Source organism: Rattus norvegicus, chromosome 8, assembly GCF_036323735.1.
Source record: "Rattus norvegicus strain BN/NHsdMcwi chromosome 8, GRCr8, whole genome shotgun sequence".
Taxonomy (NCBI): domain Eukaryota; kingdom Metazoa; phylum Chordata; class Mammalia; order Rodentia; family Muridae; genus Rattus; species Rattus norvegicus.
The window spans coordinates 70484677-70498961 of NC_086026.1; the positions used below are offsets into that span (position 1 = coordinate 70484677).

The 14285-nt window shown below is 48.9% G+C and overlaps 1 long non-coding RNA gene across 1 annotated transcript; it reads right to left on the minus strand.

The window, feature by feature from the left end:
• Positions 1 to 2569: 2569 nt before the first annotated feature.
• On the minus strand, positions 2570 to 13435 carry LOC120094181 (uncharacterized). The gene is made up of 3 exons (XR_005488240.2): positions 12389 to 13435; positions 8945 to 9124; positions 2570 to 4895 (listed from the first exon to the last, which is right to left on the minus strand). It is a non-coding gene; the product is annotated as an uncharacterized LOC120094181 (long non-coding RNA).
• Positions 13436 to 14285: the final 850 nt, after the last annotated feature.

Consider the following 14285-nt stretch of genomic DNA (forward strand, 5'->3'; position numbering starts at 1 on the left):
CTGGGAGCTAGTGTGGCAGCTTGAAGCAGCTCAGGAATGTACTGGGACCCCTCCCGGAGGAAAGCACTTCTAGGTTTCAATATGCCTAGAACTTCCCCTTGTTCCCTGTTCACGGATAAGTCCCCCTTATATCTGCAAACAGGGCATCTTCTATCCACACAGGAGGCACTGCAGCCCTCTGAAGTCGGTGCAGCTACACAGCAGAACTAGTTGGGGTAGGAGTGGGGACAAGAAGGTAAGGAAATCTGGGGGCTCCTTGTAACAGGGATGGGGTTGGGGCAGGGAAGCTGCCTCTCGGCGAGGGCTGTGGCCAGGGATGCTGCCCTCTGAGACCTCGCCATCACCTTGAGGCCTTCCAGAAGGCTGAAGACCCTCCTGGCTCTCAACGCTGTGGCTCTCTATGGATATCCTATTGGAAGGGGTTCCAGCATCAACCAGCTTGTGGGGGAAGGGCCACACACAGCTTGAGTTTTGCCTAACTAAACTGGCCCGGTGAAGACAGGATCTGAGCTGGCTGACCCTGGGCAGCAGAGGAGGTAAGGGCAGTGAAGGAGGGGAGGCCCAAGAGAAGTGGACCCCCAAAATGATAATGCTGGTGACAGTGTCCTAGACAGGACCTGACCAGGTAAACATGGTTGTTATTGGGTAAATAGAAACCTAAACTCAGCATTCCTCGGGGATCTCTTAAGGTGGGCTTCTGCTTACCAGGAAAAGCACTACTTCCCTATGAGCCCCAATGGTCAACTGCATCACAAGGGCATCTAGTTCCTGGTTAATCTGAACAACCTGAATCAGCTAAGACCACCCACCTTGCTGACTACCATGGAAAATCCGCATGGCCTTCTCTCCAAGCTGCAGTTCTCTATTCTTGGGTGGCAGACTAATAGTTTGTTCCCCCAGAGAACTTTTTTTTCCTAACCAAAGAATGGTCCAGTTCATTGATCTTGGTGTGCCCTCTCTTTAAGTGGGCATTTCTGGCAAGCATAGATCTGTTGGGCTCTGGGATCAGGTGTAAGATACTATTCGTTTGCCCTTTTTGCCTAAACCTGGAGCCAACAGCACTACTGAAGCTCCGCAGACAAAACTAAGCCAAAGCAGGCGAGAGCAAGGACAAGAAAATTACATGAACACCCAAAAGTAGGTTAAATGACTTGTCCAAAGGCCAATGGAAATGACCCAACCCCCAGCCGTGCTTCCGCCGTAGCTAACGATGTTTTAGGATTGGTTTTGCATGGACTATTTGAGCTCCAGAAAGCAGCAAGTGTTGCTTGCTGTCTCTGGTCAGGCCTTGTGAACATATTGGGAGGACATAGCCAGACTCTTCGCCTGGAGAATTTAGACAGGGACCCCTGGGCTCTTTTTATTTCTAAAGTCTATGAATACAAAGTTACTAGAATGCTCCTCAAGGAAGACTTGGAAGGGTAGAGACCCTGCCTTGAGTCAGCAGAAGAAAAGAAACCTTAGCTATTTAGTTACACAGAACCAGCACTGCAAGGTTACAGTGTTTCAAGTCTCCATCGTGGTGCAGGAAACAATGAAATAAGAAGTGGCCCTCATCACAGCAGGGATGGGCATGTAGCAGGGTTAATGTAGGAGGAAGAAGGCTGAGGAAGGCTGAGGAAGGGCCTGCAGGAACCTGAGAGGGGGGGGTTTCTGAAAGGGGTAAGGGAAGCTGGGGTGTTGGTGGAGGGGACACAGGGATTGTTCAAAGCAGACAGGAGGGGACAGAGCAAGCAGTTTGAGTAGGGTTGATGACTGCCACAGCTGAGGCCATGTGTTGGAGGTTAGCTCAGAGGTCAGGCTGCCAGGCTGGGGTTTTATGGAGAACTTTGATGCTTAGTAAAGCCCCCCCCCCCCCCCGTGATTAGGAAACAGAAGAATGAGGTGTGGAAAGCAGGGTCTAAGGAAAAGAATAAAGAGGCAGTGGGCAGGAAATGTAAGACAGGGGCCAGGGATGGCCATAGATCAAGGCCTTCCTCCCCCTCCTCTTCCTCTTCTTCCTCCTCTTTTGTTCTAATTCTCTTCCTCCTCTTTCTCATCTTCCTCCTCTTTTCTTCTTATCCTCCTCTTCTTCCTTCTCATCTTCCTCCTCTTTTCTTCTCCTCCTCTTCCTCCTCCTCCTGTGTGTGTTAAGCATTTGCATATACATGTACTGGAGAGTACAGGACAGCCTAGATATTACACGAAAGCATTGACTTGTTCTTTGAGCCAGGATCTCCCATTAGCTCAGAATAGGAGTAGAGCCCCAGGGACTCGCCTGCCTCTGCCTCTCCAGCTCTGCAATTACAAATCCACACCACCACACCAGACTTTTCAAAAACTTGGATTCTAGGGATTGAACTGAGGTCTTCATGCTTGCACAGTGAGCACATTTCCAACTAAGTCCTCTCTCCAGCCTTTATCCCAGACTTCTTTTTGTCTTTTCATTTTTCTTTGCTTAAAAAAATTTCAGATTAAGTGTTTTCAAAACCAAGATACTCTCATTGGCTGGGGAAATGTAAGGAAGAACGTACCCAAATGAACACAAATAGAGAAGATGGTGAGTTACCATTGCAGAGATAAACTATTCTGACAAAGCAACTTAAGAACGGGTTTATTTTAGCTCATAGGTCAAGAATGGAGTCAAGCTTGCAGAAGCCTGAAGCAGCTGGTCACACATTTCCAAACAGGAAGCAGAGAGAGATGAATACGTACCTATTGCACAGCCCAGAATCCTAGCCAGGGGTTGGCGCTACCCACGGTGGGTGATCTTCCCACTTAACACAGTCAAGAAAATCCCCCATAGACATGCTCAGAGGTCTGGCTCTCAGGGGATTCTAGATTTTGTCAAGTTGACAGCACAAAGGATCTCACTCTGAAACATGTGGGGACATTTCACAGGGAATGAGTAACCAAGGACCAGAAGAGAACTTGTCCAGAGGAGACCTCTACACAAGAGACATGCCTAGAGAACCTGTTCACAGGCAGCGGGCCTGCTGCAGGACCCTGGAGCTCTGATTGTGGGTTCAGTGTTTTATCCTTGAGGATGCACTAACTCTTAATAGTCAAGAAAGAGAAATGGGCAGATATAGTGACTAGTGACTTAGCACTAGGCTCATTTTCTCAGAAAGGTGGGAAGGTTAAACCTGGTCGCACAGACAGGTCTGCAGGTCATCTGAGTCATACTTAAGGTCACCTGAATGCACCATGCCAAATAGTATTTGATTTTTTTCCAATATCCAGGTCCTGGGCACCCCTCGAGAGTTCTGGGATGGAGGCCACTCCGCAAGCACAAATGACTGATTGCCTGTGCAGGACGCTAGGCTAATGAGCCTGAGGTCGCTGCAGGGATGGATATCCATCCAAACGGCGCATATTAAAACCCTCCTAATCATTTTTGCTAGCTGGCTCCCTAATGTGATCCGGTGATGTGCTTGGGTTTAAATTCTCATTACCCATTTCCACCCACAGGTAACAGGTCTCGCTCATTCACTGTGGGCAATTTCCTGCCCCATTACCTGTGAAAATCAGAGAGCAGCCGGGCCGTTAGGAGAGCAAAAGAGCCCATTTCCTCCTCTTAAAAAACACAGTAAAGCAGGTGCCCTGGGTCTTTGTAAATCCGTGTGCCAGCCTACCTAGGCCCCATGTTCTACTGTGCCCATCAGAGGTGGGCAAGCACTTTAACTCATTCTTTCTTGCCACAGATCCTGGGGATCACACCCCACCCCCCACCCTTGGCTTAAGCACAACCCTTTGCATGGAGTCTGCTTTTCAGGACGGTTTCTCACCTCCCAGGTCTCTGCAAGCAGTGACAACAGAGCCAATCTGCCTCCTGCAGAAAGCTAGGGGGCACTGGTTTCTGACCACACCTTGCTTATCATGGCCATCTACCCACGGTTTCCTTTCTTCTAAAACAGTGGTTCTCAACCCTCTTAATGCTATGACCCTTTAATACACTTCCTCATGTTGTAGTGACCCCCAACCATGTTGCTTCTTCATAACTGTAATTTTGCTGCGGTTATGAACAATAATGTAAATTTCTAATATGCAGGATATCTAATTTATGGGACCCCCAAAGCGGTTGTGACCCACAGGTTGAGAACCTCCGCTCCAAAAGCAGGATTTAAAGGACAGAGCTTGCATCTGCTAAGGTCAACTATCACTGTATAACAATTTATCCCCCAAAGCATCGCAGTTTAAAGCAATGGTTAAAGACTGGAGATGTACGCCAGTGTCAGAGCGTTGGCCTACCATGCACATAGCCCTGGGTTCAACTCCCACTGGCACAAAATGACACAAAAGGAATAGTAAGCCAGAACCCATCACCCACAGGCTTCCCGCCATTGTGATTACTGGAGGTGGCTGTGTGCCTGGCTGCATCTGGGCACCACACCATCTACCTGTGTGGCACATCCAGCATTTTCCTCAATGACCTGTGTTGGAACTGGTCTTCAAAGCAAGACTGAGAGTCACTCAGCATGGTGTCCATCAAAAGTAACTGGGCCATTCCAAGTGTTTGGGGTCCAGGTGTCCTGTGGGCTTCAATTCCCTGAGGCTTGACTGAGCCTCAGGATTTACCTGAGATGGGATTTACACAGCTGGCAAGTTAGTGCTGGCTTTGGCAGAAGGACTCAGTTCATAGATCATACTCTCCAGGCAGCTTGAGTATCCTCACAACATGGTGGCTGGTTTCTCCCACAACCACTGATCCAGAGACTCGGGATTAAAGCGGCCATGTCTCATGTGAATGACCCTTGGAAGTCACTCGGACCTTCTTTCACTTACAAAAGCTCCGTGGGTGAAGACTGTAGATAGGGGATCATCAGTTCTAGTAGGTGCAGGGCCCATCCTGGAGGCTGGCTACCTGAAAACTCTGTATCCTTCCTACCATCAGGGGCGCATCACCTTCAGTAGGTCTGCAGGAAAGGAGAGAGAGTTGCTGAGTAACCTCCCTTGCTTATTTAATTCCAATGTCCTAGAATAGGTTTTATCTTCCTGCTGAAGAGGCAGGCTCAGCAAGTGGCTGGTTCAAGACCTACAAGTGAGCAAGGTTGCTGATCAGGGTTCAGACTCAAGAGACTGAGTAGGTAGTTCAATAATAGAATGCTTGCCTAAGTGTACACAAGGCCCTATGTTCAAAACCTCAGTACTGTAAGATGATGATGGTGATGATGATGATGATGATGGTGGTGATGATGATGGTGATGATGATGATGGTGGTGGTGGTGGTGGTGGTGGTGGTGGTGGTGGTGGTGATGACGACGACGATGATGAAATGCTTTAACAAAAGATTTGTTTCTCTTCTTAAAGTTCTTTTTAAACATGCATTAATTAGAGCTGGAGAGATGGTTCAGTGGTTAAGAGCACTGGCTGCTCTTCCAGAGGCCCTGAGTTCTATTCTCAGCAACCACACGGGGGCTCACAACCATCTGTAATGGGGTCTGGCGCCCTCTTCTGGTGTGTCTGAAAACAGCTACAGAGTACTCATTTTATATATAAAATAAATAAATAGAAATAAAAAAACCACATTTATTTCTAAGCTACGTGTGTGTGTGTGTGTGTGTGTGTGTGTGTGTGTGTGTGTGTGTGTGTGTGTGTCTGTATGGGATGTGTGCTCATAAGTGTAGTGCCCTCAAGGTGAGAAGAGGGAGTTAGGCATTCTAGAACTAGAGTCCCAGGTGGTTGTGAGCTGTCCAATGTGAGTGCTAGGAACTGAATTTGGTTTTTTCTGGAGCCATTTTTAACCATTGAACCATCTCTCCAGCCCTTTTAAGTTCTAGAAGCTCATGCTGGCTGTGCTCTGCTGCAACCCTGGTTAAGAATCGATTCTTCTTTTGGAAGAATTCTGTGTCACAGTTAGGCTGGCTGACAATATGCCTGTCTTAGAGTTGAGGCAATTAAGGTGGAAATTTAGTGGCTCATAAAACCACAGGGCAACGTAGGACCTAGAACTCAGCCCTTCTGTCTTCCACACTGAAGCCCAGACACACTTCCAAGGCCCCTCACAAGGCGAGTGGTGTGCTGTCAATGGGGTCTCTCATTTGGCTGAAGGCCTAAGATGATCATGGGTGGGTGGGTGCATGCAGGTCAGCCACGAGTGTGTAGGCAAAGCCCACACACCAGAGACCAGCTTCAGAGAAATGCTCCCATTCGTTGGGGCGGAACAAAGGCTATTTGATCCCTTGGTGGGTGAGTAGGGGCTATGGAAGTGAGCGTACATCATTGGCCAGGGCCAGGGTGCTACGGAAGCCTCATTTGCATGAGAAGGAATTCCAGGTGCTGCTGGACATGACCTTATAAGGAGAAAGGAAGTTTAACCTGGCTACCAGCTACATGGCTTCCTCTGGTAGGGCAGAGATGAGAAACACCAGACTAGATGCGTGAGGACATACAGGCCCAGGGCACAGAGTGGAGTGATCCTACTCCTGCCAATCTCTGGATGAGATTTCTGGGGTTTAGACATGCTTCAACCCCACTTTTACCCCGGGGTGACTCCTCCCAGCCCTACAGCTCCCTGGGCCCACATTCTTCAAGTGGCTTGAGGAAGGATTGCAGAGGGGTTGCACTCCCAACTCTGGAGACAATGGCTTGGACTCCCTTGGAAGTGACCGTCCCTCTCAGGAGTGAAGTATCACAAGGTGGGGACAGTTAGTTATATCAGTCACTGGGCAGAAGTTCTCAGCAGGGTTCAGCTCCAAGTCTCTAGTTCTCTCTAATTAGACGGGAGCCCTGGGTAGAAATCACTTTCTTCCCAAGACATGAGAAAGTTAGAGAGATGGAGCCGGGCACAGAGAATGGGGAGAGCTAGGAGGCTCTAGGTTAACCTGGCTAGTTGGTAGTGGAACTAAGGTCGGGACTTGGGCTGTGGTCCTGAGCCACCACAGTCACAGCTAACTTGACCTTTGTCACCTTTGACCATTTATGCTGGTCATGCCCAGGTTCTCTTTCACTGGTGTAAAGTCCCGTGAGACCCTGTGAGCACATACCTACATGCAGGTGTATGCATGGATCTTAGTTCCTCTGAAGAAGCCACCTCTTAGTGTTGTGTCAAGTTCCTGCTGTATACGACCCCTCAGCCCAGGCTTCTGGGGCATGTTCTTACCTCCATTTGCCAGATGAAGCAGCTATGGCCCAGGGTAAATAAGGGGTTTTCTTTTCTAGTGGGCAGACCACGGCCGGAGCCAAGCATAGGTCAGCTCCAGAGCCAAAACTAGGCCTTTTCCATGCTCAGGAGGCTCACAGTATGGCTCGACCTTTCTACATTAGGTTGATGGACACTCAATTTTTATTACTGGATCCCTTAGTCCAGAAGCATCACAGAGCCTTTAGATATGACCAAAAAAAAGGCCAGTCACTCCTGGAGGGTTCCAGAGTAATAGGAGCCTAGGCACACATATGTGTGCAGGCATGCATTCCTAAGGACCTAAGTGTACCTGGCATTTATGTCCCTGTGTCTACACACACACACACACACACACACACACACACAAAAACACATATACACACAAACACATACACACACATATACAGAAACACACACACACACATAAAAACACATACACACAAACACATACACACATACACATATACACAAACACACACAAACACAAACACATACACACAAACACACACACAAACACATACACACAAACACACAATACATACACACATAAAAACACATATATACACAAACACATACACACACATATACACACACACACACATAAAAACACACACAAACACATACACACATACACATATACACAAACACACACAAACACACACACATACACACACAAACACACACATACACACACAAAAGCACACACACAAACACACACACATACACACATATACACACACACACATACACACACACACACAAACACACACACAAACACATACACACAAACACACAATACACACACACATAAAAACACATATATACACAAACACATACACACACATATACACACACACACATAAAAACACACACAAACACATACACACATACACATATACACAAACACACACAAACACACACACATACACACACAAACACACACACATACACACACAAAAGCACACACACAAACACACACACATACACACATATACACACACACACACATACACACACACATACAAACGCACACACAATACACACACACAAACACACACACATACACACACAAAAGCACACACACATACACACACATACACACATATACACACACAAACACACACACATATACACACAAACACACACACAAACACACACACAAACACACACACATACACACACAAAAACATACACACACAAACACATACACACATACACACACAAAAACACACACATACAAACACACACACATACACACACAAAAACACATACACACACAAAAACACATACACACACAAACACACACACATACACACACAAACACATACATACACACAAATACGCACACAAACACACACACAAACACATACACACACACACACAAAAACACACACATACACACACAAAAACACATGCACACACAATACACACAAACACACACATACACATACACAAAAGCATACACACACAAATACATACACACACACACACACACACATACAAACGCACGCACGCACACATGTCTGCCTGCTGGCTCTCTCCAACTGTGCATGAACATGTGCTCAGAGATGCAAGTTCCTGTCCTGTTCATGCCCACATGTACCACAGCACCCCGACATGTGTTCTCTCTCTCTCTCACACACACTCCTGTTGAGTACAAATGCGATCAGTCTTGCACAAGTCTCTAGTTGCTCCCTGTGATGGCCTACTCCACAGCTACCAGGGTCCGGGAAAACGAAGCAACTCCCACACCTCTCCTTTTCTTTCCTGAGTGTGAATTCCAACAATTCACAGGAGAACACTTCCAACTCTTCTGCCTGGCTCCATACATTTTCCTCTTACCTTTAGGCTTCTATTGGCTTTGGAGGCCGCCATGGAGAACATCGAACAGGAAAGGAGAGAAAGTCTGTGGAGGTGGGCCTTGGTATTTGAGGGTCTTTAGCAGGCTGGGTCTCACACACTGGCTCTGCTGCTTGCTCTGCCCTGCAGCCTTCTGGTGGAGATGGACTGTTGGTATTAATTCTGGCAAGAATGGTATGTGGTTAAGAGCTTCTCAGAGCCGAGACAGGGTCTTACTATGTCACCCCTGACTGGGCCTGGAACTTCATGTGTAGACCAGACTGGCATCAAACTCACAAAGATCCACCCGCCTCTGCCTCTTGAGTGCTGAGATTAAAAGCATGCACCACCACGCCCGGCCCCCAACTGGCATATTAAGCAATCATTTCTAGAGCAGATGACATAACTCCCCCGGCATCGGTTTGTCCTAATGGGCTTGGTATTACTCATGTGCTAATTGATTGGGCATGCAGGGAAGAAAAACTAAATTCACTTGCGAGGCGGTTTTATGGCAGAACTCATCACAGGGGTAATTTGCTGAAAATGTTCGGTCCGCTCTGGTTATGTAAGATTGCCCCTGCTTCTGGGTTTTATCTCGAGCTGGCTGAACATGTTTGCTGGAGGGAGATTCCCCTAGGACCTCAGAGGCCCTGCCTCCTCCTGCCTGCCTCCTGCCTTCCCTGCCAGGCAGTTGCCCTTGGGAGTGCTGGCAATTAGTGCCTTGTGCACAACTTTCTGCCTCAGGGGCGGCTTTCAAAATATCTCAGCTTCTCCTGTGGAAAAAACGCCTCTGTCTAAGGGCAAAACAGTTATTTTCGGATCAGCCATCTAGTGTTACAAAGCTCTTGCTCAGAGAGGAAAAGGAGAAAGGCAGAGGGGGTGTGCCTCCGTGTGTGTCTGTGTGTGTGTGTGTGTGTGTGTGTGTGTGTGTGTGTGTGTGTGCACCCCCGTGCATGTGTGCATGCATGTATGAGAGCCTGTGTGTGTGTTTTTAAGGGGCATAATATTTTGCTTGGAAGAGGGAGGAGTAAGAAGGCTTGAAAGAAGCTGGAGAGCCTCCTTCCTTCCCACTCTTACCTCTTCTCTTCTTCCACCCTATCTTTCTCTTTCTTCATTCTCTCCATCCCTCTTTTTCTTTTCCCTCCTCCCCTCCTCCTCTCCCCTCCCTCCTCTCCTTCCTCCTTTTCCTCCTTTCTCCTCCCCTCCTTCCTCCTTTCCCTCCTCTCTCCTCCCCTCCTTTCTCTCCTTCCTCTTCCCCTCCCTCCTCCCCTCCCTCCTTCCCTCCCTCTTCTCCTCTCTCCTCTCCTTCCTTCTCTTTCTCCTTCCTACCTCTGTCTTTCTCTTCTTTCTTTCCTTCCTGACTCCCTCCCTTCTTTCTTGTCTCTCTTTCTCTCTTCTCCCCATCACCTGCACCCTGCACCCATTGCTCTAAGCTCCCTGTCTTACTAGTGACTCTAGAAGCCTCGCTTGGCCTTCGTTCTCTAGACTACCAGTGCCACCCTGTGCTCTGTTGCTATCCTGACAACAGAGTCCCTCCAGTCATCAAGAGCCCCTAGGCCCCCAGGTCTCTTTTCAGATGTGTATAACTGGGTGTGCTCCCTGGGCCACTACTGCTGCTGCTGGCTTAGCCTAGTTCTGAATTTAATCATCTTGCAGGACCTGAGGACAAAGACAGGACTGCTGAAGACTTCGGCCCTGGGCAGCTTCTTCAGCCCTGGGGTACGCTGTGAGGATGCGTGTTGGGTTGACTGGACCTGCTGCGTTTTCTGTGGCTGGATTGGGAGGTGGAAATCAAGCATTTATAACCTTGGGAGTGAGGGCGACTATAAGATGAGGTGGGGTCCGCAGCCCAGATAATGGGTGGTAGTCTCCACCCCACCCGGCAAGGCACAGCTTGCTTCTGCTGTTGGGCACTGATCTGCAGGCTCTGCTGGGAGCAAGAGGAGATGATGGAGGAGAAGGTGTACCCCAGGGACCAAGAAGGGAATGTGGGAGCAGGAGCAGAGAATGTCCTATGGTACCCAGATGTTCCCAACCCTGCGTATCCTGTGCTAGTGAATAGGACCTGAAGGTTTACATGGGAGCCAAGACGGAGAGAAGACAGGAGGTGGGCTTCACCTGGCAGCGGTCCCCAGGGGAACTCTGGGAAGCCTCTGTTCCCCCAGGAAAACCCTTTGCTGTCCCATGCTTGCCTGAAGTCCTCCCTCTACGAACAAACCACCTGGGCCTAGAAATACAAACTTCCCTAGGAACCAACTGTGCCTTAGCTATCACTGGTGACACATTTAGGGGATTTATTTGCTAGGCAGCAATGGAAGGCAGATGTTCCCAGGGAGAGAAGGTTAGGGAAGTAAAGATGGGGCAAAATCCTGAGCCTGGAGGCTAGACAGAACATTCTAGCACCTTAGCTGTGCTCTGTCCCCTTTGGGAGAAATGGAATTATAAAAACAGCCGCTACTCAACAGGGCTGTTGGGACTGTCAAAGAGCTGAGGCTCCTGGAGGCTCAGCCCTGAGTCCCCAGACTGCTGGTAGGAAGTACTGAAGAAATGGAAGTTTGTAAAAGTTGAGGATCAGGGATATGGGAGTCCTGTCTAGTGACACAAGCAACCACTGGGCTGACTCAAATGGTAGCCTATCTTCAAACCAAGCACACCCAGTCTGATAAGGGGACAAGTGTGACCCTGGCAAGTCAGTTCAGCTCCTTCAGAGAGAGCAGCTGGGGAGACCAGGGAGCAGAGAGCTGAGCAGGAAGGAAAGAAGGAAGTGAAGCTGATGTCATCATGATTGGGGATGGGGAGAGAGAGGACTGGAGCAGAGACAACTGGTCAACCTTCAAGGCTCCAGTAGGCACATGCAACTAGTAACCCATTAGCTGTATGCACCCTGGGAAATCTCTAAAGGTGGCTCAACATGAAATTATAATGGTACTTAACCCATCATGTTTACAATTTGCTTTTGTAATTCGATAACATGGTTCTGAAACAAGGACTTTGTGCTTGGAGCTCAAAGATTGGATACCCCTGCCAGGGTTTGTCAGTGGATCTAGGCAGAAGATGTGGAAGAGAGCTGCATGAGTGGGCTCAGCTAGTAGGCAGTGTGGGGCCACACAGCATTCTTTCTATATGTTTAAGAAGTAGTAATTTTGTGTGTTTGGAAGCAGGGTCTCATGCAGCCCGGGCTGACTTTAAATTCTGACTCTCTTCCACCTCCAGGGTGCTGGGACTGCAAGCGTGTGCCAGCTTGCTTTCTAATGGAAATTCTCTCTGCCAAGCCATGAGTCCTGTGAACAAGGGGATTTTCTTCTTTCCATAGCTGTAGACCTGAATTAACATTTTGTGAAGAGCATGTCACTATAGCATGTGTCAGTCCCACAGGGCAGTCCTAGTGGCTCTGTGGCTGCTGGATTGGGGTGAGGAGAGTTCTGCCCAAGATCCTATCTTACTTACAGGAGCCTGGTCTCTGGCTGGGAGGTGAGGCCTGGCACTCACCCAGGTGATGGACAGGCAGGTGCTCCCATGTCTTCGGGCTGGATTCCCCTCCTCCCCCTCCAGTTGTGGATGGAGAGGACACTGATGTCACACAATTTCCCTATCTTGGGCCACTTGCCTGCCCACCTCTCTTAAGGCCAAACTCCTCCCCTTTCTAACCTGCCTTGGGAAGTTAGGAGTAGACTGGAATGATTTCCAAAAGGCCCCTGTCTGGGGCTTCCCTTAAGGCCTTTACCTGCCTAGGACTCTACTCCTCCCTCACTGTCAGTTGATGGAGCACCCTTTACACAGCAGGGCTGTGTTCTGGAGTCAGAGGCCTCAAGCAGGGCTTCAGGCTACCTGATTTAGAGCTCTAACAGAGCACTGTGTAAATTGTTTATTTAATCTCTCTGTTTGCATGCTTCCCTGGTGCCCCCTCAGCACCTCTCTGCTTCAGGAAGCATTTCTGGGGCTGCAGGTCAGCTCTGCTGCATTCACTGGGCTATTCCCACTGTGGACATTTGAGAAGTATTAAGAACCAGGATTGGAATCTCTACTGGAGCCTCGAGCATCATGACCATGGAATCTGGCCAGGTAGCTGTGTGTGTGTGTGTGTGTGTGTGTGTGTGTGTGTGTGTGTGTGTGCACGCACATGCACGAACATACTCACATGAGTGTAGGTGTGGGTATGGAGGCTATAGGCTATCAGGTCTCTTCCTCAATTGCTTTACATTTTTACTTTTTATTTTTTTAAAGACACGGTCTCTCAGTGGACCCAGAGTACACTAACTAGATAGGCTTGTCTGGTCAAGGAAATCCTGGGATTCAGTGGTCTCCATTCCATAGCACTTGGGTTATAAATGGACTCTGCCATGCCTAGACTTTATGTGGGGGCTGGGGATTTGAACTCTGCATGGCAGAAACTTTACCAAGTCCTCTCCCAGATACCTTCCACAGCTTGAGATATGGAAGCATCAACCTCCTCCAGATTCCAATGGCTATGTCCACCCTGCTTGGGACCCTCTATGCCTGTTAGCTCTTCCCCTGCTCCCTCCCACCCTGCCCCTTTCTGCCACTGAAACTGTCCTGGCATTTGGTCCATCTTCTGAGGGCATCTGTTTGTGGTGGGAAAGGACTTTGTAAAGAGCCATCTCCAGGGCTCTGTGGAGAGCATTATGACCTTGCTGGGGAGGAGCAGGCAATCTCCGTGGTCACCCCCAAGTAGCCCTGGCCCTCTGGTCTAGATATCTCTGACCTGGAGCACCATCTTTTATGGGCCCAATGGACAGGTGACTTCTAGAGTCTCCCACCCAAAGGACAGTCGAGAGCTCTGCTTAGGGGTTCAGGATTGAGTCGCAGCCCTCATTTATCCTTGAGTAACTGTGTGGAACTGGGGAGGTCTCCTTCCCTCTCCAGGAGGTCTCCAGGAGTTACCTGCCTGGGGAAGGCAGCCCTAGGCCCCACTGGGCAGCTTCTCATTCACAGAATCATGTCCAAAAGGTCAGATTCAGGGTATGGATTCATCCCTTCTGCCCTGATAGATAGATCATGATGCCAAGTTTTCATTGATTAACCAAATGCCCAAATGATGCTTTTCTAAATGGGACGATGCTGAGACTGTGGTTGCCTGTGGGCAAGGGACAGGCTGATGTCCCAAGCATGCAGATAGAGCCTTGAGGAGAGCCCTGTGGGTTCTGAAGTGAGCTCAGCAGGGTGGAGAGCATCCAAAGTAGACATGAAGCCTATAGCAAGCCAGGACTTGATGGCTCTGGGGGTGGCATCCAGTAGGGTCTTGGAACCCTGCCCAAGGAGTGGGTATGACTGCCCAAGCTCATTCCATCCCAGCCCCCTGAGAACCTTCCAGGGTGCTTTTTCT